Consider the following 20,478-nt stretch of genomic DNA (forward strand, 5'->3'; position numbering starts at 1 on the left):
AATATGCTCGCAAACGGAGAACTGCACTGAGTCCAGATTCAGCACGAAATACGAGAGGAGACGGAGAAAACCTCACGCTTATCGAGCAAATCCGGTGTGGTCTAGTGGCTAGGATACCTGGCTTTCACCCAGGAGGCCCGGGTTCGATTCCCGGTACCGGAACGGAAGTTTTTGCGCACACAACGCTCCATGTTTTGGCCTTCGAACTGTCGTTTGTCGCCCACCTTCCGAAGCTTCGACCGAACGTAATCGGGGAAAACAGGCACATGATGCAATTACTGTCGGCACCGGAATAAAGGGAGAAGAGGCACTGGTCCGTGGTTGGGCTGCTACCAGCGTCAGTGGGAAGTCGGTGAAGTCGCCAGTTGCGCCAGAAGCCAGAAATTACCGTAGTACGCCTACACACGCGTTCCAGTTATTTACATTGCTTGCAGCCGCTCCATCCACAACGAGCGTGAGCCCGGATAGCTCAGTCGGTAGAGCATTAGGCTTTTAACCTAAGGGTCCAGGGTTCAAGTCCCTGTCCGGGCGAAGATTTTAACGTTTCCGTAATGGCTCGTCTCGTAGCGATGGTAGCCCTGCCGTAATCAGTGCACGGAGTTCGTTTCCTGTCAACATTCTGCGCAGACCGGTTGGATTTTTCACGATTCCAGGGAAACTTGGGTTACGAGCAGTCGTGGCCGAGTGGTTAAGGCGTCTGACTAGAAATCAGATTCCCTCTGGGAGCGTAGGTTCGAGTCCTACCGACTGCGTCGGATTTTTCTTTTTTTTGTTTAAGAACAACGAGCAGAAAATTTCGCAGATTGCCTGTCGTTTTGGTACCTCTCCACACCTCGCCTCTCACAGCCGTTTATAGTGCCTGTCCTTTTGATAAGGGCGAATTCCAAGCGTCAGCTTTCGCGTCAGCCGAGCAAAGTCGGGACAAGTCGGGACATACTACAGGATGGTCTGCGTGGAGCTACGACGAAAAAAACCTTCATTTAACAGCACCCGGCTCACATACTCATACGAAAAAAACTAGCGCCATTTGCGGTGGCCGGGAATCGAACCCGGATCAACTGCTTGGAAGGCAACTATGCTCACCATTACACCACCACCGCACAGCCGCTGCTCGCAACGCCCCGCTGTGTCGGCTTCCTGCCCGCCAGCAGCGGCCCACGGTGATAGTAGCTGCAGGCGCTTTTCGAGGTAGGAGGGTGCATCCACACGCATTCGGGTAGCGCCTCCACGCACGCTGCGTCTTTGGGCAAGACTAGTCGCCGCGGCCGCAAGGTTACTCACACGATAGAGATGAGCATTCGTTTTAAGGCAGTGTAGTGGAGCACTCCGCGTGTGTAGCACTTTTTTCGGTTGTATCCGACGTCGCTGGGTGGCAATCCCACTTTCCCCTGCAGAAAAGTGCTCGGGAAGCACGGGCAGCTTGACGAGCATCGCTGGTTCAATGGCATGTGCCTCAGTAGTGCAGTAGGCAGCGCGTAAGTCTCATAATCTTAAGGCTTGCCGGCACGATAGCTCAGCGTGTTCGGTCTGAGAGTTATCTGCCCTCTGTAATAAAAGACCGAGTCAACGATGAACTTGAACGGGCGCCATCGGACGTCCGCCCCCAACAAATGCAACGAAAGAAATGAGAAGAAAAAAAAAAAAATTGGTGAATGCTCGCTTAGCATGCGGACGGCCCGGGTTCGATTCCCGGCCGATGCATCGTTCTGCTGTTCTCGCTCTAATGCTGCCGCGCCGATTCCTCGCCTGAGCTGCGTCAGCCTCAGGAATGTATAGCAGGATTCGCTGTGAGAGGAACCATACACGCAGCACGCAATAGACCGTACTTGAACGGTCGTATGCTATTTCTGAACTCTGACGTCGGCCTGTCCCAACAGGCCGCTGTGTTCAGGTGCCGCAAGGGCGATGTACTGTAACCTCGGGCAGTGCTGCGTTCCGTTGAAAAAACTGCGGCAGCAGTTTAATCTAGCAAGTAGGGAAAGCACGTGTAGCAACACAACAGATTCTTGAGAAAGCGCGAACTGTCTATCTCTAATATGAGAGACTTACCAAGTTTCCTGTAACGTTACTTGCAACGTGCCTCGGTAGCGCAGTAGGTAGCGCGTAAGTCTCATAATCTTAAGGTCGTGAGTTCGATCCTCACCCGGGGCATTTAATTTGCTGTACATCATGGCTGAATTAACGGCGTTGCTGTTGCTAGGGAACGAACTTAATTGTCGTTCGTTATCCATAAGGAGTCTACGCCTCAGCGTCAATACGTTTATTTCCAATTATGACAACGTACAACTTTGATCTTTCTCCTCCCTTGTTAGGAGTAAAATAATGAATAGTCAATTTCGGGCTGTGCGCCATGCCAGTCTGTAGGCGCAAATATGCTCGCAAACGGAGAACTGCACTGAGTCCAGATTCAGCACGAAATACGAGAGGAGACGGAGAAAACCTCACGCTTATCGAGCAAATCCGGTGTGGTCTAGTGGCTAGGATACCTGGCTTTCACCCAGGAGGCCCGGGTTCGATTCCCGGTACCGGAACGGAAGTTTTTGCGCACACAACGCTCCATGTTTTGGCCTTCGAACTGTCGTTTGTCGCCCACCTTCCGAAGCTTCGACCGAACGTAATCGGGGAAAACAGGCACATGATGCAATTACTGTCGGCACCGGAATAAAGGGAGAAGAGGCACTGGTCCGTGGTTGGGCTGCTACCAGCGTCAGTGGGAAGTCGGTGAAGTCGCCAGTTGCGCCAGAAGCCAGAAATTACCGTAGTACGCCTACACACGCGTTCCAGTTATTTACATTGCTTGCAGCCGCTCCATCCACAACGAGCGTGAGCCCGGATAGCTCAGTCGGTAGAGCATTAGGCTTTTAACCTAAGGGTCCAGGGTTCAAGTCCCTGTCCGGGCGAAGATTTTAACGTTTCCGTAATGGCTCGTCTCGTAGCGATGGTAGCCCTGCCGTAATCAGTGCACGGAGTTCGTTTCCTGTCAACATTCTGCGCAGACCGGTTGGATTTTTCACGATTCCAGGGAAACTTGGGTTACGAGCAGTCGTGGCCGAGTGGTTAAGGCGTCTGACTAGAAATCAGATTCCCTCTGGGAGCGTAGGTTCGAGTCCTACCGACTGCGTCGGATTTTTCTTTTTTTTGTTTAAGAACAACGAGCAGAAAATTTCGCAGATTGCCTGTCGTTTTGGTACCTCTCCACACCTCGCCTCTCACAGCCGTTTATAGTGCCTGTCCTTTTGATAAGGGCGAATTCCAAGCGTCAGCTTTCGCGTCAGCCGAGCAAAGTCGGGACAAGTCGGGACATACTACAGGATGGTCTGCGTGGAGCTACGACGAAAAAAACCTTCATTTAACAGCACCCGGCTCACATACTCATACGAAAAAAACTAGCGCCATTTGCGGTGGCCGGGAATCGAACCCGGATCAACTGCTTGGAAGGCAACTATGCTCACCATTACACCACCACCGCACAGCCGCTGCTCGCAACGCCCCGCTGTGTCGGCTTCCTGCCCGCCAGCAGCGGCCCACGGTGATAGTAGCTGCAGGCGCTTTTCGAGGTAGGAGGGTGCATCCACACGCATTCGGGTAGCGCCTCCACGCACGCTGCGTCTTTGGGCAAGACTAGTCGCCGCGGCCGCAAGGTTACTCACACGATAGAGATGAGCATTCGTTTTAAGGCAGTGTAGTGGAGCACTCCGCGTGTGTAGCACTTTTTTCGGTTGTATCCGACGTCGCTGGGTGGCAATCCCACTTTCCCCTGCAGAAAAGTGCTCGGGAAGCACGGGCAGCTTGACGAGCATCGCTGGTTCAATGGCATGTGCCTCAGTAGTGCAGTAGGCAGCGCGTAAGTCTCATAATCTTAAGGCTTGCCGGCACGATAGCTCAGCGTGTTCGGTCTGAGAGTTATCTGCCCTCTGTAATAAAAGACCGAGTCAACGATGAACTTGAACGGGCGCCATCGGACGTCCGCCCCCAACAAATGCAACGAAAGAAATGAGAAGAAAAAAAAAAAAATTGGTGAATGCTCGCTTAGCATGCGGACGGCCCGGGTTCGATTCCCGGCCGATGCATCGTTCTGCTGTTCTCGCTCTAATGCTGCCGCGCCGATTCCTCGCCTGAGCTGCGTCAGCCTCAGGAATGTATAGCAGGATTCGCTGTGAGAGGAACCATACACGCAGCACGCAATAGACCGTACTTGAACGGTCGTATGCTATTTCTGAACTCTGACGTCGGCCTGTCCCAACAGGCCGCTGTGTTCAGGTGCCGCAAGGGCGATGTACTGTAACCTCGGGCAGTGCTGCGTTCCGTTGAAAAAACTGCGGCAGCAGTTTAATCTAGCAAGTAGGGAAAGCACGTGTAGCAACACAACAGATTCTTGAGAAAGCGCGAACTGTCTATCTCTAATATGAGAGACTTACCAAGTTTCCTGTAACGTTACTTGCAACGTGCCTCGGTAGCGCAGTAGGTAGCGCGTAAGTCTCATAATCTTAAGGTCGTGAGTTCGATCCTCACCCGGGGCATTTAATTTGCTGTACATCATGGCTGAATTAACGGCGTTGCTGTTGCTAGGGAACGAACTTAATTGTCGTTCGTTATCCATAAGGAGTCTACGCCTCAGCGTCAATACGTTTATTTCCAATTATGACAACGTACAACTTTGATCTTTCTCCTCCCTTGTTAGGAGTAAAATAATGAATAGTCAATTTCGGGCTGTGCGCCATGCCAGTCTGTAGGCGCAAATATGCTCGCAAACGGAGAACTGCACTGAGTCCAGATTCAGCACGAAATACGAGAGGAGACGGAGAAAACCTCACGCTTATCGAGCAAATCCGGTGTGGTCTAGTGGCTAGGATACCTGGCTTTCACCCAGGAGGCCCGGGTTCGATTCCCGGTACCGGAACGGAAGTTTTTGCGCACACAACGCTCCATGTTTTGGCCTTCGAACTGTCGTTTGTCGCCCACCTTCCGAAGCTTCGACCGAACGTAATCGGGGAAAACAGGCACATGATGCAATTACTGTCGGCACCGGAATAAAGGGAGAAGAGGCACTGGTCCGTGGTTGGGCTGCTACCAGCGTCAGTGGGAAGTCGGTGAAGTCGCCAGTTGCGCCAGAAGCCAGAAATTACCGTAGTACGCCTACACACGCGTTCCAGTTATTTACATTGCTTGCAGCCGCTCCATCCACAACGAGCGTGAGCCCGGATAGCTCAGTCGGTAGAGCATTAGGCTTTTAACCTAAGGGTCCAGGGTTCAAGTCCCTGTCCGGGCGAAGATTTTAACGTTTCCGTAATGGCTCGTCTCGTAGCGATGGTAGCCCTGCCGTAATCAGTGCACGGAGTTCGTTTCCTGTCAACATTCTGCGCAGACCGGTTGGATTTTTCACGATTCCAGGGAAACTTGGGTTACGAGCAGTCGTGGCCGAGTGGTTAAGGCGTCTGACTAGAAATCAGATTCCCTCTGGGAGCGTAGGTTCGAGTCCTACCGACTGCGTCGGATTTTTCTTTTTTTTGTTTAAGAACAACGAGCAGAAAATTTCGCAGATTGCCTGTCGTTTTGGTACCTCTCCACACCTCGCCTCTCACAGCCGTTTATAGTGCCTGTCCTTTTGATAAGGGCGAATTCCAAGCGTCAGCTTTCGCGTCAGCCGAGCAAAGTCGGGACAAGTCGGGACATACTACAGGATGGTCTGCGTGGAGCTACGACGAAAAAAACCTTCATTTAACAGCACCCGGCTCACATACTCATACGAAAAAAACTAGCGCCATTTGCGGTGGCCGGGAATCGAACCCGGATCAACTGCTTGGAAGGCAACTATGCTCACCATTACACCACCACCGCACAGCCGCTGCTCGCAACGCCCCGCTGTGTCGGCTTCCTGCCCGCCAGCAGCGGCCCACGGTGATAGTAGCTGCAGGCGCTTTTCGAGGTAGGAGGGTGCATCCACACGCATTCGGGTAGCGCCTCCACGCACGCTGCGTCTTTGGGCAAGACTAGTCGCCGCGGCCGCAAGGTTACTCACACGATAGAGATGAGCATTCGTTTTAAGGCAGTGTAGTGGAGCACTCCGCGTGTGTAGCACTTTTTTCGGTTGTATCCGACGTCGCTGGGTGGCAATCCCACTTTCCCCTGCAGAAAAGTGCTCGGGAAGCACGGGCAGCTTGACGAGCATCGCTGGTTCAATGGCATGTGCCTCAGTAGTGCAGTAGGCAGCGCGTAAGTCTCATAATCTTAAGGCTTGCCGGCACGATAGCTCAGCGTGTTCGGTCTGAGAGTTATCTGCCCTCTGTAATAAAAGACCGAGTCAACGATGAACTTGAACGGGCGCCATCGGACGTCCGCCCCCAACAAATGCAACGAAAGAAATGAGAAGAAAAAAAAAAAAATTGGTGAATGCTCGCTTAGCATGCGGACGGCCCGGGTTCGATTCCCGGCCGATGCATCGTTCTGCTGTTCTCGCTCTAATGCTGCCGCGCCGATTCCTCGCCTGAGCTGCGTCAGCCTCAGGAATGTATAGCAGGATTCGCTGTGAGAGGAACCATACACGCAGCACGCAATAGACCGTACTTGAACGGTCGTATGCTATTTCTGAACTCTGACGTCGGCCTGTCCCAACAGGCCGCTGTGTTCAGGTGCCGCAAGGGCGATGTACTGTAACCTCGGGCAGTGCTGCGTTCCGTTGAAAAAACTGCGGCAGCAGTTTAATCTAGCAAGTAGGGAAAGCACGTGTAGCAACACAACAGATTCTTGAGAAAGCGCGAACTGTCTATCTCTAATATGAGAGACTTACCAAGTTTCCTGTAACGTTACTTGCAACGTGCCTCGGTAGCGCAGTAGGTAGCGCGTAAGTCTCATAATCTTAAGGTCGTGAGTTCGATCCTCACCCGGGGCATTTAATTTGCTGTACATCATGGCTGAATTAACGGCGTTGCTGTTGCTAGGGAACGAACTTAATTGTCGTTCGTTATCCATAAGGAGTCTACGCCTCAGCGTCAATACGTTTATTTCCAATTATGACAACGTACAACTTTGATCTTTCTCCTCCCTTGTTAGGAGTAAAATAATGAATAGTCAATTTCGGGCTGTGCGCCATGCCAGTCTGTAGGCGCAAATATGCTCGCAAACGGAGAACTGCACTGAGTCCAGATTCAGCACGAAATACGAGAGGAGACGGAGAAAACCTCACGCTTATCGAGCAAATCCGGTGTGGTCTAGTGGCTAGGATACCTGGCTTTCACCCAGGAGGCCCGGGTTCGATTCCCGGTACCGGAACGGAAGTTTTTGCGCACACAACGCTCCATGTTTTGGCCTTCGAACTGTCGTTTGTCGCCCACCTTCCGAAGCTTCGACCGAACGTAATCGGGGAAAACAGGCACATGATGCAATTACTGTCGGCACCGGAATAAAGGGAGAAGAGGCACTGGTCCGTGGTTGGGCTGCTACCAGCGTCAGTGGGAAGTCGGTGAAGTCGCCAGTTGCGCCAGAAGCCAGAAATTACCGTAGTACGCCTACACACGCGTTCCAGTTATTTACATTGCTTGCAGCCGCTCCATCCACAACGAGCGTGAGCCCGGATAGCTCAGTCGGTAGAGCATTAGGCTTTTAACCTAAGGGTCCAGGGTTCAAGTCCCTGTCCGGGCGAAGATTTTAACGTTTCCGTAATGGCTCGTCTCGTAGCGATGGTAGCCCTGCCGTAATCAGTGCACGGAGTTCGTTTCCTGTCAACATTCTGCGCAGACCGGTTGGATTTTTCACGATTCCAGGGAAACTTGGGTTACGAGCAGTCGTGGCCGAGTGGTTAAGGCGTCTGACTAGAAATCAGATTCCCTCTGGGAGCGTAGGTTCGAGTCCTACCGACTGCGTCGGATTTTTCTTTTTTTTGTTTAAGAACAACGAGCAGAAAATTTCGCAGATTGCCTGTCGTTTTGGTACCTCTCCACACCTCGCCTCTCACAGCCGTTTATAGTGCCTGTCCTTTTGATAAGGGCGAATTCCAAGCGTCAGCTTTCGCGTCAGCCGAGCAAAGTCGGGACAAGTCGGGACATACTACAGGATGGTCTGCGTGGAGCTACGACGAAAAAAACCTTCATTTAACAGCACCCGGCTCACATACTCATACGAAAAAAACTAGCGCCATTTGCGGTGGCCGGGAATCGAACCCGGATCAACTGCTTGGAAGGCAACTATGCTCACCATTACACCACCACCGCACAGCCGCTGCTCGCAACGCCCCGCTGTGTCGGCTTCCTGCCCGCCAGCAGCGGCCCACGGTGATAGTAGCTGCAGGCGCTTTTCGAGGTAGGAGGGTGCATCCACACGCATTCGGGTAGCGCCTCCACGCACGCTGCGTCTTTGGGCAAGACTAGTCGCCGCGGCCGCAAGGTTACTCACACGATAGAGATGAGCATTCGTTTTAAGGCAGTGTAGTGGAGCACTCCGCGTGTGTAGCACTTTTTTCGGTTGTATCCGACGTCGCTGGGTGGCAATCCCACTTTCCCCTGCAGAAAAGTGCTCGGGAAGCACGGGCAGCTTGACGAGCATCGCTGGTTCAATGGCATGTGCCTCAGTAGTGCAGTAGGCAGCGCGTAAGTCTCATAATCTTAAGGCTTGCCGGCACGATAGCTCAGCGTGTTCGGTCTGAGAGTTATCTGCCCTCTGTAATAAAAGACCGAGTCAACGATGAACTTGAACGGGCGCCATCGGACGTCCGCCCCCAACAAATGCAACGAAAGAAATGAGAAGAAAAAAAAAAAAATTGGTGAATGCTCGCTTAGCATGCGGACGGCCCGGGTTCGATTCCCGGCCGATGCATCGTTCTGCTGTTCTCGCTCTAATGCTGCCGCGCCGATTCCTCGCCTGAGCTGCGTCAGCCTCAGGAATGTATAGCAGGATTCGCTGTGAGAGGAACCATACACGCAGCACGCAATAGACCGTACTTGAACGGTCGTATGCTATTTCTGAACTCTGACGTCGGCCTGTCCCAACAGGCCGCTGTGTTCAGGTGCCGCAAGGGCGATGTACTGTAACCTCGGGCAGTGCTGCGTTCCGTTGAAAAAACTGCGGCAGCAGTTTAATCTAGCAAGTAGGGAAAGCACGTGTAGCAACACAACAGATTCTTGAGAAAGCGCGAACTGTCTATCTCTAATATGAGAGACTTACCAAGTTTCCTGTAACGTTACTTGCAACGTGCCTCGGTAGCGCAGTAGGTAGCGCGTAAGTCTCATAATCTTAAGGTCGTGAGTTCGATCCTCACCCGGGGCATTTAATTTGCTGTACATCATGGCTGAATTAACGGCGTTGCTGTTGCTAGGGAACGAACTTAATTGTCGTTCGTTATCCATAAGGAGTCTACGCCTCAGCGTCAATACGTTTATTTCCAATTATGACAACGTACAACTTTGATCTTTCTCCTCCCTTGTTAGGAGTAAAATAATGAATAGTCAATTTCGGGCTGTGCGCCATGCCAGTCTGTAGGCGCAAATATGCTCGCAAACGGAGAACTGCACTGAGTCCAGATTCAGCACGAAATACGAGAGGAGACGGAGAAAACCTCACGCTTATCGAGCAAATCCGGTGTGGTCTAGTGGCTAGGATACCTGGCTTTCACCCAGGAGGCCCGGGTTCGATTCCCGGTACCGGAACGGAAGTTTTTGCGCACACAACGCTCCATGTTTTGGCCTTCGAACTGTCGTTTGTCGCCCACCTTCCGAAGCTTCGACCGAACGTAATCGGGGAAAACAGGCACATGATGCAATTACTGTCGGCACCGGAATAAAGGGAGAAGAGGCACTGGTCCGTGGTTGGGCTGCTACCAGCGTCAGTGGGAAGTCGGTGAAGTCGCCAGTTGCGCCAGAAGCCAGAAATTACCGTAGTACGCCTACACACGCGTTCCAGTTATTTACATTGCTTGCAGCCGCTCCATCCACAACGAGCGTGAGCCCGGATAGCTCAGTCGGTAGAGCATTAGGCTTTTAACCTAAGGGTCCAGGGTTCAAGTCCCTGTCCGGGCGAAGATTTTAACGTTTCCGTAATGGCTCGTCTCGTAGCGATGGTAGCCCTGCCGTAATCAGTGCACGGAGTTCGTTTCCTGTCAACATTCTGCGCAGACCGGTTGGATTTTTCACGATTCCAGGGAAACTTGGGTTACGAGCAGTCGTGGCCGAGTGGTTAAGGCGTCTGACTAGAAATCAGATTCCCTCTGGGAGCGTAGGTTCGAGTCCTACCGACTGCGTCGGATTTTTCTTTTTTTTGTTTAAGAACAACGAGCAGAAAATTTCGCAGATTGCCTGTCGTTTTGGTACCTCTCCACACCTCGCCTCTCACAGCCGTTTATAGTGCCTGTCCTTTTGATAAGGGCGAATTCCAAGCGTCAGCTTTCGCGTCAGCCGAGCAAAGTCGGGACAAGTCGGGACATACTACAGGATGGTCTGCGTGGAGCTACGACGAAAAAAACCTTCATTTAACAGCACCCGGCTCACATACTCATACGAAAAAAACTAGCGCCATTTGCGGTGGCCGGGAATCGAACCCGGATCAACTGCTTGGAAGGCAACTATGCTCACCATTACACCACCACCGCACAGCCGCTGCTCGCAACGCCCCGCTGTGTCGGCTTCCTGCCCGCCAGCAGCGGCCCACGGTGATAGTAGCTGCAGGCGCTTTTCGAGGTAGGAGGGTGCATCCACACGCATTCGGGTAGCGCCTCCACGCACGCTGCGTCTTTGGGCAAGACTAGTCGCCGCGGCCGCAAGGTTACTCACACGATAGAGATGAGCATTCGTTTTAAGGCAGTGTAGTGGAGCACTCCGCGTGTGTAGCACTTTTTTCGGTTGTATCCGACGTCGCTGGGTGGCAATCCCACTTTCCCCTGCAGAAAAGTGCTCGGGAAGCACGGGCAGCTTGACGAGCATCGCTGGTTCAATGGCATGTGCCTCAGTAGTGCAGTAGGCAGCGCGTAAGTCTCATAATCTTAAGGCTTGCCGGCACGATAGCTCAGCGTGTTCGGTCTGAGAGTTATCTGCCCTCTGTAATAAAAGACCGAGTCAACGATGAACTTGAACGGGCGCCATCGGACGTCCGCCCCCAACAAATGCAACGAAAGAAATGAGAAGAAAAAAAAAAAAATTGGTGAATGCTCGCTTAGCATGCGGACGGCCCGGGTTCGATTCCCGGCCGATGCATCGTTCTGCTGTTCTCGCTCTAATGCTGCCGCGCCGATTCCTCGCCTGAGCTGCGTCAGCCTCAGGAATGTATAGCAGGATTCGCTGTGAGAGGAACCATACACGCAGCACGCAATAGACCGTACTTGAACGGTCGTATGCTATTTCTGAACTCTGACGTCGGCCTGTCCCAACAGGCCGCTGTGTTCAGGTGCCGCAAGGGCGATGTACTGTAACCTCGGGCAGTGCTGCGTTCCGTTGAAAAAACTGCGGCAGCAGTTTAATCTAGCAAGTAGGGAAAGCACGTGTAGCAACACAACAGATTCTTGAGAAAGCGCGAACTGTCTATCTCTAATATGAGAGACTTACCAAGTTTCCTGTAACGTTACTTGCAACGTGCCTCGGTAGCGCAGTAGGTAGCGCGTAAGTCTCATAATCTTAAGGTCGTGAGTTCGATCCTCACCCGGGGCATTTAATTTGCTGTACATCATGGCTGAATTAACGGCGTTGCTGTTGCTAGGGAACGAACTTAATTGTCGTTCGTTATCCATAAGGAGTCTACGCCTCAGCGTCAATACGTTTATTTCCAATTATGACAACGTACAACTTTGATCTTTCTCCTCCCTTGTTAGGAGTAAAATAATGAATAGTCAATTTCGGGCTGTGCGCCATGCCAGTCTGTAGGCGCAAATATGCTCGCAAACGGAGAACTGCACTGAGTCCAGATTCAGCACGAAATACGAGAGGAGACGGAGAAAACCTCACGCTTATCGAGCAAATCCGGTGTGGTCTAGTGGCTAGGATACCTGGCTTTCACCCAGGAGGCCCGGGTTCGATTCCCGGTACCGGAACGGAAGTTTTTGCGCACACAACGCTCCATGTTTTGGCCTTCGAACTGTCGTTTGTCGCCCACCTTCCGAAGCTTCGACCGAACGTAATCGGGGAAAACAGGCACATGATGCAATTACTGTCGGCACCGGAATAAAGGGAGAAGAGGCACTGGTCCGTGGTTGGGCTGCTACCAGCGTCAGTGGGAAGTCGGTGAAGTCGCCAGTTGCGCCAGAAGCCAGAAATTACCGTAGTACGCCTACACACGCGTTCCAGTTATTTACATTGCTTGCAGCCGCTCCATCCACAACGAGCGTGAGCCCGGATAGCTCAGTCGGTAGAGCATTAGGCTTTTAACCTAAGGGTCCAGGGTTCAAGTCCCTGTCCGGGCGAAGATTTTAACGTTTCCGTAATGGCTCGTCTCGTAGCGATGGTAGCCCTGCCGTAATCAGTGCACGGAGTTCGTTTCCTGTCAACATTCTGCGCAGACCGGTTGGATTTTTCACGATTCCAGGGAAACTTGGGTTACGAGCAGTCGTGGCCGAGTGGTTAAGGCGTCTGACTAGAAATCAGATTCCCTCTGGGAGCGTAGGTTCGAGTCCTACCGACTGCGTCGGATTTTTCTTTTTTTTGTTTAAGAACAACGAGCAGAAAATTTCGCAGATTGCCTGTCGTTTTGGTACCTCTCCACACCTCGCCTCTCACAGCCGTTTATAGTGCCTGTCCTTTTGATAAGGGCGAATTCCAAGCGTCAGCTTTCGCGTCAGCCGAGCAAAGTCGGGACAAGTCGGGACATACTACAGGATGGTCTGCGTGGAGCTACGACGAAAAAAACCTTCATTTAACAGCACCCGGCTCACATACTCATACGAAAAAAACTAGCGCCATTTGCGGTGGCCGGGAATCGAACCCGGATCAACTGCTTGGAAGGCAACTATGCTCACCATTACACCACCACCGCACAGCCGCTGCTCGCAACGCCCCGCTGTGTCGGCTTCCTGCCCGCCAGCAGCGGCCCACGGTGATAGTAGCTGCAGGCGCTTTTCGAGGTAGGAGGGTGCATCCACACGCATTCGGGTAGCGCCTCCACGCACGCTGCGTCTTTGGGCAAGACTAGTCGCCGCGGCCGCAAGGTTACTCACACGATAGAGATGAGCATTCGTTTTAAGGCAGTGTAGTGGAGCACTCCGCGTGTGTAGCACTTTTTTCGGTTGTATCCGACGTCGCTGGGTGGCAATCCCACTTTCCCCTGCAGAAAAGTGCTCGGGAAGCACGGGCAGCTTGACGAGCATCGCTGGTTCAATGGCATGTGCCTCAGTAGTGCAGTAGGCAGCGCGTAAGTCTCATAATCTTAAGGCTTGCCGGCACGATAGCTCAGCGTGTTCGGTCTGAGAGTTATCTGCCCTCTGTAATAAAAGACCGAGTCAACGATGAACTTGAACGGGCGCCATCGGACGTCCGCCCCCAACAAATGCAACGAAAGAAATGAGAAGAAAAAAAAAAAATTGGTGAATGCTCGCTTAGCATGCGGACGGCCCGGGTTCGATTCCCGGCCGATGCATCGTTCTGCTATTCTCGCTCTAATGCTGCCGCGCCGATTCCTCGCCTGAGCTGCGTCAGCCTCAGGAATGTATAGCAGGATTCGCTGTGAGAGGAACCATACACGCAGCACGCAATAGACCGTACTTGAACGGTCGTATGCTATTTCTGAACTCTGACGTCGGCCTGTCCCAACAGGCCGCTGTGTTCAGGTGCCGCAAGGGCGATGTACTGTAACCTCGGGCAGTGCTGCGTTCCGTTGAAAAAACTGCGGCAGCAGTTTAATCTAGCAAGTAGGGAAAGCACGTGTAGCAACACAACAGATTCTTGAGAAAGCGCGAACTGTCTATCTCTAATATGAGAGACTTACCAAGTTTCCTGTAACGTTACTTGCAACGTGCCTCGGTAGCGCAGTAGGTAGCGCGTAAGTCTCATAATCTTAAGGTCGTGAGTTCGATCCTCACCCGGGGCATTTAATTTGCTGTACATCATGGCTGAATTAACGGCGTTGCTGTTGCTAGGGAACGAACTTAATTGTCGTTCGTTATCCATAAGGAGTCTACGCCTCAGCGTCAATACGTTTATTTCCAATTATGACAACGTACAACTTTGATCTTTCTCCTCCCTTGTTAGGAGTAAAATAATGAATAGTCAATTTCGGGCTGTGCGCCATGCCAGTCTGTAGGCGCAAATATGCTCGCAAACGGAGAACTGCACTGAGTCCAGATTCAGCACGAAATACGAGAGGAGACGGAGAAAACCTCACGCTTATCGAGCAAATCCGGTGTGGTCTAGTGGCTAGGATACCTGGCTTTCACCCAGGAGGCCCGGGTTCGATTCCCGGTACCGGAACGGAAGTTTTTGCGCACACAACGCTCCATGTTTTGGCCTTCGAACTGTCGTTTGTCGCCCACCTTCCGAAGCTTCGACCGAACGTAATCGGGGAAAACAGGCACATGATGCAATTACTGTCGGCACCGGAATAAAGGGAGAAGAGGCACTGGTCCGTGGTTGGGCTGCTACCAGCGTCAGTGGGAAGTCGGTGAAGTCGCCAGTTGCGCCAGAAGCCAGAAATTACCGTAGTACGCCTACACACGCGTTCCAGTTATTTACATTGCTTGCAGCCGCTCCATCCACAACGAGCGTGAGCCCGGATAGCTCAGTCGGTAGAGCATTAGGCTTTTAACCTAAGGGTCCAGGGTTCAAGTCCCTGTCCGGGCGAAGATTTTAACGTTTCCGTAATGGCTCGTCTCGTAGCGATGGTAGCCCTGCCGTAATCAGTGCACGGAGTTCGTTTCCTGTCAACATTCTGCGCAGACCGGTTGGATTTTTCACGATTCCAGGGAAACTTGGGTTACGAGCAGTCGTGGCCGAGTGGTTAAGGCGTCTGACTAGAAATCAGATTCCCTCTGGGAGCGTAGGTTCGAGTCCTACCGACTGCGTCGGATTTTTCTTTTTTTTGTTTAAGAACAACGAGCAGAAAATTTCGCAGATTGCCTGTCGTTTTGGTACCTCTCCACACCTCGCCTCTCACAGCCGTTTATAGTGCCTGTCCTTTTGATAAGGGCGAATTCCAAGCGTCAGCTTTCGCGTCAGCCGAGCAAAGTCGGGACAAGTCGGGACATACTACAGGATGGTCTGCGTGGAGCTACGACGAAAAAAACCTTCATTTAACAGCACCCGGCTCACATACTCATACGAAAAAAACTAGCGCCATTTGCGGTGGCCGGGAATCGAACCCGGATCAACTGCTTGGAAGGCAACTATGCTCACCATTACACCACCACCGCACAGCCGCTGCTCGCAACGCCCCGCTGTGTCGGCTTCCTGCCCGCCAGCAGCGGCCCACGGTGATAGTAGCTGCAGGCGCTTTTCGAGGTAGGAGGGTGCATCCACACGCATTCGGGTAGCGCCTCCACGCACGCTGCGTCTTTGGGCAAGACTAGTCGCCGCGGCCGCAAGGTTACTCACACGATAGAGATGAGCATTCGTTTTAAGGCAGTGTAGTGGAGCACTCCGCGTGTGTAGCACTTTTTTCGGTTGTATCCGACGTCGCTGGGTGGCAATCCCACTTTCCCCTGCAGAAAAGTGCTCGGGAAGCACGGGCAGCTTGACGAGCATCGCTGGTTCAATGGCATGTGCCTCAGTAGTGCAGTAGGCAGCGCGTAAGTCTCATAATCTTAAGGCTTGCCGGCACGATAGCTCAGCGTGTTCGGTCTGAGAGTTATCTGCCCTCTGTAATAAAAGACCGAGTCAACGATGAACTTGAACGGGCGCCATCGGACGTCCGCCCCCAACAAATGCAACGAAAGAAATGAGAAGAAAAAAAAAAAATTGGTGAATGCTCGCTTAGCATGCGGACGGCCCGGGTTCGATTCCCGGCCGATGCATCGTTCTGCTATTCTCGCTCTAATGCTGCCGCGCCGATTCCTCGCCTGAGCTGCGTCAGCCTCAGGAATGTATAGCAGGATTCGCTGTGAGAGGAACCATACACGCAGCACGCAATAGACCGTACTTGAACGGTCGTATGCTATTTCTGAACTCTGACGTCGGCCTGTCCCAACAGGCCGCTGTGTTCAGGTGCCGCAAGGGCGATGTACTGTAACCTCGGGCAGTGCTGCGTTCCGTTGAAAAAACTGCGGCAGCAGTTTAATCTAGCAAGTAGGGAAAGCACGTGTAGCAACACAACAGATTCTTGAGAAAGCGCGAACTGTCTATCTCTAATATGAGAGACTTACCAAGTTTCCTGTAACGTTACTTGCAACGTGCCTCGGTAGCGCAGTAGGTAGCGCGTAAGTCTCATAATCTTAAGGTCGTGAGTTCGATCCTCACCCGGGGCATTTAATTTGCTGTACATCATGGCTGAATTAACGGCGTTGCTGTTGCTAGGGAACGAACTTAATTGTCGTTCGTTATCCATAAGGAGTCTACGCCTCAGCGTCAATACGTTTATTTCCAATTATGACAACGTACAACTTTGATCTTTCTCCTCCCTTGTTAGGAGTAAAATAATGAATAGTCAATTTCGGGCTGTGCGCCATGCCAGTCTGTAGGCGCAAATATGCTCGCAAACGGAGAACTGCACTGAGTCCAGATTCAGCACGAAATACGAGAGGAGACGGAGAAAACCTCACGCTTATCGAGCAAATCCGGTGTGGTCTAGTGGCTAGGATACCTGGCTTTCACCCAGGAGGCCCGGGTTCGATTCCCGGTACCGGAACGGAAGTTTTTGCGCACACAACGCTCCATGTTTTGGCCTTCGAACTGTCGTTTGTCGCCCACCTTCCGAAGCTTCGACCGAACGTAATCGGGGAAAACAGGCACATGATGCAATTACTGTCGGCACCGGAATAAAGGGAGAAGAGGCACTGGTCCGTGGTTGGGCTGCTACCAGCGTCAGTGGGAAGTCGGTGAAGTCGCCAGTTGCGCCAGAAGCCAGAAATTACCGTAGTACGCCTACACACGCGTTCCAGTTATTTACATTGCTTGCAGCCGCTCCATCCACAACGAGCGTGAGCCCGGATAGCTCAGTCGGTAGAGCATTAGGCTTTTAACCTAAGGGTCCAGGGTTCAAGTCCCTGTCCGGGCGAAGATTTTAACGTTTCCGTAATGGCTCGTCTCGTAGCGATGGTAGCCCTGCCGTAATCAGTGCACGGAGTTCGTTTCCTGTCAACATTCTGCGCAGACCGGTTGGATTTTTCACGATTCCAGGGAAACTTGGGTTACGAGCAGTCGTGGCCGAGTGGTTAAGGCGTCTGACTAGAAATCAGATTCCCTCTGGGAGCGTAGGTTCGAGTCCTACCGACTGCGTCGGATTTTTCTTTTTTTTGTTTAAGAACAACGAGCAGAAAATTTCGCAGATTGCCTGTCGTTTTGGTACCTCTCCACACCTCGCCTCTCACAGCCGTTTATAGTGCCTGTCCTTTTGATAAGGGCGAATTCCAAGCGTCAGCTTTCGCGTCAGCCGAGCAAAGTCGGGACAAGTCGGGACATACTACAGGATGGTCTGCGTGGAGCTACGACGAAAAAAACCTTCATTTAACAGCACCCGGCTCACATACTCATACGAAAAAAACTAGCGCCATTTGCGGTGGCCGGGAATCGAACCCGGATCAACTGCTTGGAAGGCAACTATGCTCACCATTACACCACCACCGCACAGCCGCTGCTCGCAACGCCCCGCTGTGTCGGCTTCCTGCCCGCCAGCAGCGGCCCACGGTGATAGTAGCTGCAGGCGCTTTTCGAGGTAGGAGGGTGCATCCACACGCATTCGGGTAGCGCCTCCACGCACGCTGCGTCTTTGGGCAAGACTAGTCGCCGCGGCCGCAAGGTTACTCACACGATAGAGATGAGCATTCGTTTTAAGGCAGTGTAGTGGAGCACTCCGCGTGTGTAGCACTTTTTTCGGTTGTATCCGACGTCGCTGGGTGGCAATCCCACTTTCCCCTGCAGAAAAGTGCTCGGGAAGCACGGGCAGCTTGACGAGCATCGCTGGTTCAATGGCATGTGCCTCAGTAGTGCAGTAGGCAGCGCGTAAGTCTCATAATCTTAAGGCTTGCCGGCACGATAGCTCAGCGTGTTCGGTCTGAGAGTTATCTGCCCTCTGTAATAAAAGACCGAGTCAACGATGAACTTGAACGGGCGCCATCGGACGTCCGCCCCCAACAAATGCAACGAAAGAAATGAGAAGAAAAAAAAAAAAATTGGTGAATGCTCGCTTAGCATGCGGACGGCCCGGGTTCGATTCCCGGCCGATGCATCGTTCTGCTGTTCTCGCTCTAATGCTGCCGCGCCGATTCCTCGCCTGAGCTGCGTCAGCCTCAGGAATGTATAGCAGGATTCGCTGTGAGAGGAACCATACACGCAGCACGCAATAGACCGTACTTGAACGGTCGTATGCTATTTCTGAACTCTGACGTCGGCCTGTCCCAACAGGCCGCTGTGTTCAGGTGCCGCAAGGGCGATGTACTGTAACCTCGGGCAGTGCTGCGTTCCGTTGAAAAAACTGCGGCAGCAGTTTAATCTAGCAAGTAGGGAAAGCACGTGTAGCAACACAACAGATTCTTGAGAAAGCGCGAACTGTCTATCTCTAATATGAGAGACTTACCAAGTTTCCTGTAACGTTACTTGCAACGTGCCTCGGTAGCGCAGTAGGTAGCGCGTAAGTCTCATAATCTTAAGGTCGTGAGTTCGATCCTCACCCGGGGCATTTAATTTGCTGTACATCATGGCTGAATTAACGGCGTTGCTGTTGCTAGGGAACGAACTTAATTGTCGTTCGTTATCCATAAGGAGTCTACGCCTCAGCGTCAATACGTTTATTTCCAATTATGACAACGTACAACTTTGATCTTTCTCCTCCCTTGTTAGGAGTAAAATAATGAATAGTCAATTTCGGGCTGTGCGCCATGCCAGTCTGTAGGCGCAAATATGCTCGCAAACGGAGAACTGCACTGAGTCCAGATTCAGCACGAAATACGAGAGGAGACGGAGAAAACCTCACGCTTATCGAGCAAATCCGGTGTGGTCTAGTGGCTAGGATACCTGGCTTTCACCCAGGAGGCCCGGGTTCGATTCCCGGTACCGGAACGGAAGTTTTTGCGCACACAACGCTCCATGTTTTGGCCTTCGAACTGTCGTTTGTCGCCCACCTTCCGAAGCTTCGACCGAACGTAATCGGGGAAAACAGGCACATGATGCAATTACTGTCGGCACCGGAATAAAGGGAGAAGAGGCACTGGTCCGTGGTTGGGCTGCTACCAGCGTCAGTGGGAAGTCGGTGAAGTCGCCAGTTGCGCCAGAAGCCAGAAATTACCGTAGTACGCCTACACACGCGTTCCAGTTATTTACATTGCTTGCAGCCGCTCCATCCACAACGAGCGTGAGCCCGGATGGCTCAGTCGGTAGAGCATTAGGCTTTTAACCTAAGGGTCCAGGGTTCAAGTCCCTGTCCGGGCGAAGATTTTAACGTTTCCGTAATGGCTCGTCTCGTAGCGATGGTAGCCCTGCCGTAATCAGTGCACGGAGTTCGTTTCCTGTCAACATTCTGCGCAGACCGGTTGGATTTTTCACGATTCCAGGGAAACTTGGGTTACGAGCAGTCGTGGCCGAGTGGTTAAGGCGTCTGACTAGAAATCAGATTCCCTCTGGGAGCGTAGGTTCGAGTCCTACCGACTGCGTCGGATTTTTCTTTTTTTTGTTTAAGAACAACGAGCAGAAAATTTCGCAGATTGCCTGTCGTTTTGGTACCTCTCCACACCTCGCCTCTCACAGCCGTTTATAGTGCCTGTCCTTTTGATAAGGGCGAATTCCAAGCGTCAGCTTTCGCGTCAGCCGAGCAAAGTCGGGACAAGTCGGGACATACTACAGGATGGTCTGCGTGGAGCTACGACGAAAAAAACCTTCATTTAACAGCACCCGGCTCACATACTCATACGAAAAAAACTAGCGCCATTTGCGGTGGCCGGGAATCGAACCCGGATCAACTGCTTGGAAGGCAACTATGCTCACCATTACACCACCACCGCACAGCCGCTGCTCGCAACGCCCCGCTGTGTCGGCTTCCTGCCCGCCAGCAGCGGCCCACGGTGATAGTAGCTGCAGGCGCTTTTCGAGGTAGGAGGGTGCATCCACACGCATTCGGGTAGCGCCTCCACGCACGCTGCGTCTTTGGGCAAGACTAGTCGCCGCGGCCGCAAGGTTACTCACACGATAGAGATGAGCATTCGTTTTAAGGCAGTGTAGTGGAGCACTCCGCGTGTGTAGCACTTTTTTCGGTTGTATCCGACGTCGCTGGGTGGCAATCCCACTTTCCCCTGCAGAAAAGTGCTCGGGAAGCACGGGCAGCTTGACGAGCATCGCTGGTTCAATGGCATGTGCCTCAGTAGTGCAGTAGGCAGCGCGTAAGTCTCATAATCTTAAGGCTTGCCGGCACGATAGCTCAGCGTGTTCGGTC

At 52.4% G+C, this 20,478-nt stretch overlaps 44 non-coding genes across 44 annotated transcripts; 35 read left to right on the forward strand and 9 right to left on the reverse strand.

Moving 5' to 3' along the window:
• The first annotated feature begins 90 nt into the window (after positions 1-90).
• On the forward strand, positions 91-162 carry Trnae-uuc. The gene has a single exon. It is a non-coding gene; the product is annotated as a tRNA-Glu (tRNA).
• A 296-nt stretch (positions 163-458) lies between these two features.
• Trnak-uuu lies at positions 459-531 on the forward strand. The gene has a single exon. It is a non-coding gene; the product is annotated as a tRNA-Lys (tRNA).
• A 139-nt stretch (positions 532-670) lies between these two features.
• On the forward strand, positions 671-752 carry Trnas-aga. Its single transcript has one exon. It is a non-coding gene; the product is annotated as a tRNA-Ser (tRNA).
• A 276-nt stretch (positions 753-1,028) lies between these two features.
• Trnag-ucc lies at positions 1,029-1,100 on the reverse strand. The gene has a single exon. It is a non-coding gene; the product is annotated as a tRNA-Gly (tRNA).
• Positions 1,101-2,078: 978 nt separating this feature from the next.
• Trnam-cau lies at positions 2,079-2,151 on the forward strand. Its single transcript has one exon. It is a non-coding gene; the product is annotated as a tRNA-Met (tRNA).
• Positions 2,152-2,459: 308 nt separating this feature from the next.
• On the forward strand, positions 2,460-2,531 carry Trnae-uuc. The gene has a single exon. It is a non-coding gene; the product is annotated as a tRNA-Glu (tRNA).
• A 296-nt stretch (positions 2,532-2,827) lies between these two features.
• On the forward strand, positions 2,828-2,900 carry Trnak-uuu. The gene has a single exon. It is a non-coding gene; the product is annotated as a tRNA-Lys (tRNA).
• A 139-nt stretch (positions 2,901-3,039) lies between these two features.
• On the forward strand, positions 3,040-3,121 carry Trnas-aga. The gene has a single exon. It is a non-coding gene; the product is annotated as a tRNA-Ser (tRNA).
• A 276-nt stretch (positions 3,122-3,397) lies between these two features.
• Positions 3,398-3,469, reverse strand: Trnag-ucc. Its single transcript has one exon. It is a non-coding gene; the product is annotated as a tRNA-Gly (tRNA).
• Positions 3,470-4,447: 978 nt separating this feature from the next.
• Trnam-cau lies at positions 4,448-4,520 on the forward strand. Its single transcript has one exon. It is a non-coding gene; the product is annotated as a tRNA-Met (tRNA).
• Positions 4,521-4,828: 308 nt separating this feature from the next.
• Trnae-uuc lies at positions 4,829-4,900 on the forward strand. The gene has a single exon. It is a non-coding gene; the product is annotated as a tRNA-Glu (tRNA).
• A 296-nt stretch (positions 4,901-5,196) lies between these two features.
• On the forward strand, positions 5,197-5,269 carry Trnak-uuu. Its single transcript has one exon. It is a non-coding gene; the product is annotated as a tRNA-Lys (tRNA).
• Positions 5,270-5,408: 139 nt separating this feature from the next.
• Positions 5,409-5,490, forward strand: Trnas-aga. The gene has a single exon. It is a non-coding gene; the product is annotated as a tRNA-Ser (tRNA).
• Positions 5,491-5,766: 276 nt separating this feature from the next.
• On the reverse strand, positions 5,767-5,838 carry Trnag-ucc. The gene has a single exon. It is a non-coding gene; the product is annotated as a tRNA-Gly (tRNA).
• Positions 5,839-6,816: 978 nt separating this feature from the next.
• On the forward strand, positions 6,817-6,889 carry Trnam-cau. The gene has a single exon. It is a non-coding gene; the product is annotated as a tRNA-Met (tRNA).
• Positions 6,890-7,197: 308 nt separating this feature from the next.
• On the forward strand, positions 7,198-7,269 carry Trnae-uuc. The gene has a single exon. It is a non-coding gene; the product is annotated as a tRNA-Glu (tRNA).
• Positions 7,270-7,565: 296 nt separating this feature from the next.
• On the forward strand, positions 7,566-7,638 carry Trnak-uuu. Its single transcript has one exon. It is a non-coding gene; the product is annotated as a tRNA-Lys (tRNA).
• Positions 7,639-7,777: 139 nt separating this feature from the next.
• Trnas-aga lies at positions 7,778-7,859 on the forward strand. The gene has a single exon. It is a non-coding gene; the product is annotated as a tRNA-Ser (tRNA).
• Positions 7,860-8,135: 276 nt separating this feature from the next.
• Trnag-ucc lies at positions 8,136-8,207 on the reverse strand. The gene has a single exon. It is a non-coding gene; the product is annotated as a tRNA-Gly (tRNA).
• Positions 8,208-9,185: 978 nt separating this feature from the next.
• Positions 9,186-9,258, forward strand: Trnam-cau. Its single transcript has one exon. It is a non-coding gene; the product is annotated as a tRNA-Met (tRNA).
• Positions 9,259-9,566: 308 nt separating this feature from the next.
• Positions 9,567-9,638, forward strand: Trnae-uuc. The gene has a single exon. It is a non-coding gene; the product is annotated as a tRNA-Glu (tRNA).
• Positions 9,639-9,934: 296 nt separating this feature from the next.
• Trnak-uuu lies at positions 9,935-10,007 on the forward strand. Its single transcript has one exon. It is a non-coding gene; the product is annotated as a tRNA-Lys (tRNA).
• A 139-nt stretch (positions 10,008-10,146) lies between these two features.
• Positions 10,147-10,228, forward strand: Trnas-aga. The gene has a single exon. It is a non-coding gene; the product is annotated as a tRNA-Ser (tRNA).
• A 276-nt stretch (positions 10,229-10,504) lies between these two features.
• On the reverse strand, positions 10,505-10,576 carry Trnag-ucc. The gene has a single exon. It is a non-coding gene; the product is annotated as a tRNA-Gly (tRNA).
• Positions 10,577-11,554: 978 nt separating this feature from the next.
• On the forward strand, positions 11,555-11,627 carry Trnam-cau. Its single transcript has one exon. It is a non-coding gene; the product is annotated as a tRNA-Met (tRNA).
• Positions 11,628-11,935: 308 nt separating this feature from the next.
• Trnae-uuc lies at positions 11,936-12,007 on the forward strand. Its single transcript has one exon. It is a non-coding gene; the product is annotated as a tRNA-Glu (tRNA).
• Positions 12,008-12,303: 296 nt separating this feature from the next.
• Trnak-uuu lies at positions 12,304-12,376 on the forward strand. The gene has a single exon. It is a non-coding gene; the product is annotated as a tRNA-Lys (tRNA).
• Positions 12,377-12,515: 139 nt separating this feature from the next.
• On the forward strand, positions 12,516-12,597 carry Trnas-aga. Its single transcript has one exon. It is a non-coding gene; the product is annotated as a tRNA-Ser (tRNA).
• A 276-nt stretch (positions 12,598-12,873) lies between these two features.
• Positions 12,874-12,945, reverse strand: Trnag-ucc. The gene has a single exon. It is a non-coding gene; the product is annotated as a tRNA-Gly (tRNA).
• A 977-nt stretch (positions 12,946-13,922) lies between these two features.
• Trnam-cau lies at positions 13,923-13,995 on the forward strand. Its single transcript has one exon. It is a non-coding gene; the product is annotated as a tRNA-Met (tRNA).
• Positions 13,996-14,303: 308 nt separating this feature from the next.
• On the forward strand, positions 14,304-14,375 carry Trnae-uuc. Its single transcript has one exon. It is a non-coding gene; the product is annotated as a tRNA-Glu (tRNA).
• A 296-nt stretch (positions 14,376-14,671) lies between these two features.
• On the forward strand, positions 14,672-14,744 carry Trnak-uuu. The gene has a single exon. It is a non-coding gene; the product is annotated as a tRNA-Lys (tRNA).
• Positions 14,745-14,883: 139 nt separating this feature from the next.
• On the forward strand, positions 14,884-14,965 carry Trnas-aga. The gene has a single exon. It is a non-coding gene; the product is annotated as a tRNA-Ser (tRNA).
• A 276-nt stretch (positions 14,966-15,241) lies between these two features.
• On the reverse strand, positions 15,242-15,313 carry Trnag-ucc. Its single transcript has one exon. It is a non-coding gene; the product is annotated as a tRNA-Gly (tRNA).
• Positions 15,314-16,290: 977 nt separating this feature from the next.
• Positions 16,291-16,363, forward strand: Trnam-cau. The gene has a single exon. It is a non-coding gene; the product is annotated as a tRNA-Met (tRNA).
• A 308-nt stretch (positions 16,364-16,671) lies between these two features.
• On the forward strand, positions 16,672-16,743 carry Trnae-uuc. The gene has a single exon. It is a non-coding gene; the product is annotated as a tRNA-Glu (tRNA).
• Positions 16,744-17,039: 296 nt separating this feature from the next.
• On the forward strand, positions 17,040-17,112 carry Trnak-uuu. Its single transcript has one exon. It is a non-coding gene; the product is annotated as a tRNA-Lys (tRNA).
• Positions 17,113-17,251: 139 nt separating this feature from the next.
• On the forward strand, positions 17,252-17,333 carry Trnas-aga. The gene has a single exon. It is a non-coding gene; the product is annotated as a tRNA-Ser (tRNA).
• Positions 17,334-17,609: 276 nt separating this feature from the next.
• Positions 17,610-17,681, reverse strand: Trnag-ucc. Its single transcript has one exon. It is a non-coding gene; the product is annotated as a tRNA-Gly (tRNA).
• A 978-nt stretch (positions 17,682-18,659) lies between these two features.
• On the forward strand, positions 18,660-18,732 carry Trnam-cau. Its single transcript has one exon. It is a non-coding gene; the product is annotated as a tRNA-Met (tRNA).
• A 308-nt stretch (positions 18,733-19,040) lies between these two features.
• Trnae-uuc lies at positions 19,041-19,112 on the forward strand. The gene has a single exon. It is a non-coding gene; the product is annotated as a tRNA-Glu (tRNA).
• Positions 19,113-19,408: 296 nt separating this feature from the next.
• On the forward strand, positions 19,409-19,481 carry Trnak-uuu. The gene has a single exon. It is a non-coding gene; the product is annotated as a tRNA-Lys (tRNA).
• A 139-nt stretch (positions 19,482-19,620) lies between these two features.
• Positions 19,621-19,702, forward strand: Trnas-aga. Its single transcript has one exon. It is a non-coding gene; the product is annotated as a tRNA-Ser (tRNA).
• Positions 19,703-19,978: 276 nt separating this feature from the next.
• Trnag-ucc lies at positions 19,979-20,050 on the reverse strand. Its single transcript has one exon. It is a non-coding gene; the product is annotated as a tRNA-Gly (tRNA).
• Positions 20,051-20,478: the final 428 nt, after the last annotated feature.

The sequence above is a fragment of the Schistocerca piceifrons genome, unplaced genomic scaffold, assembly GCF_021461385.2.
Source record: "Schistocerca piceifrons isolate TAMUIC-IGC-003096 unplaced genomic scaffold, iqSchPice1.1 HiC_scaffold_1251, whole genome shotgun sequence".
NCBI classification, from domain to species: Eukaryota; Metazoa; Arthropoda; class Insecta; order Orthoptera; family Acrididae; genus Schistocerca; species Schistocerca piceifrons.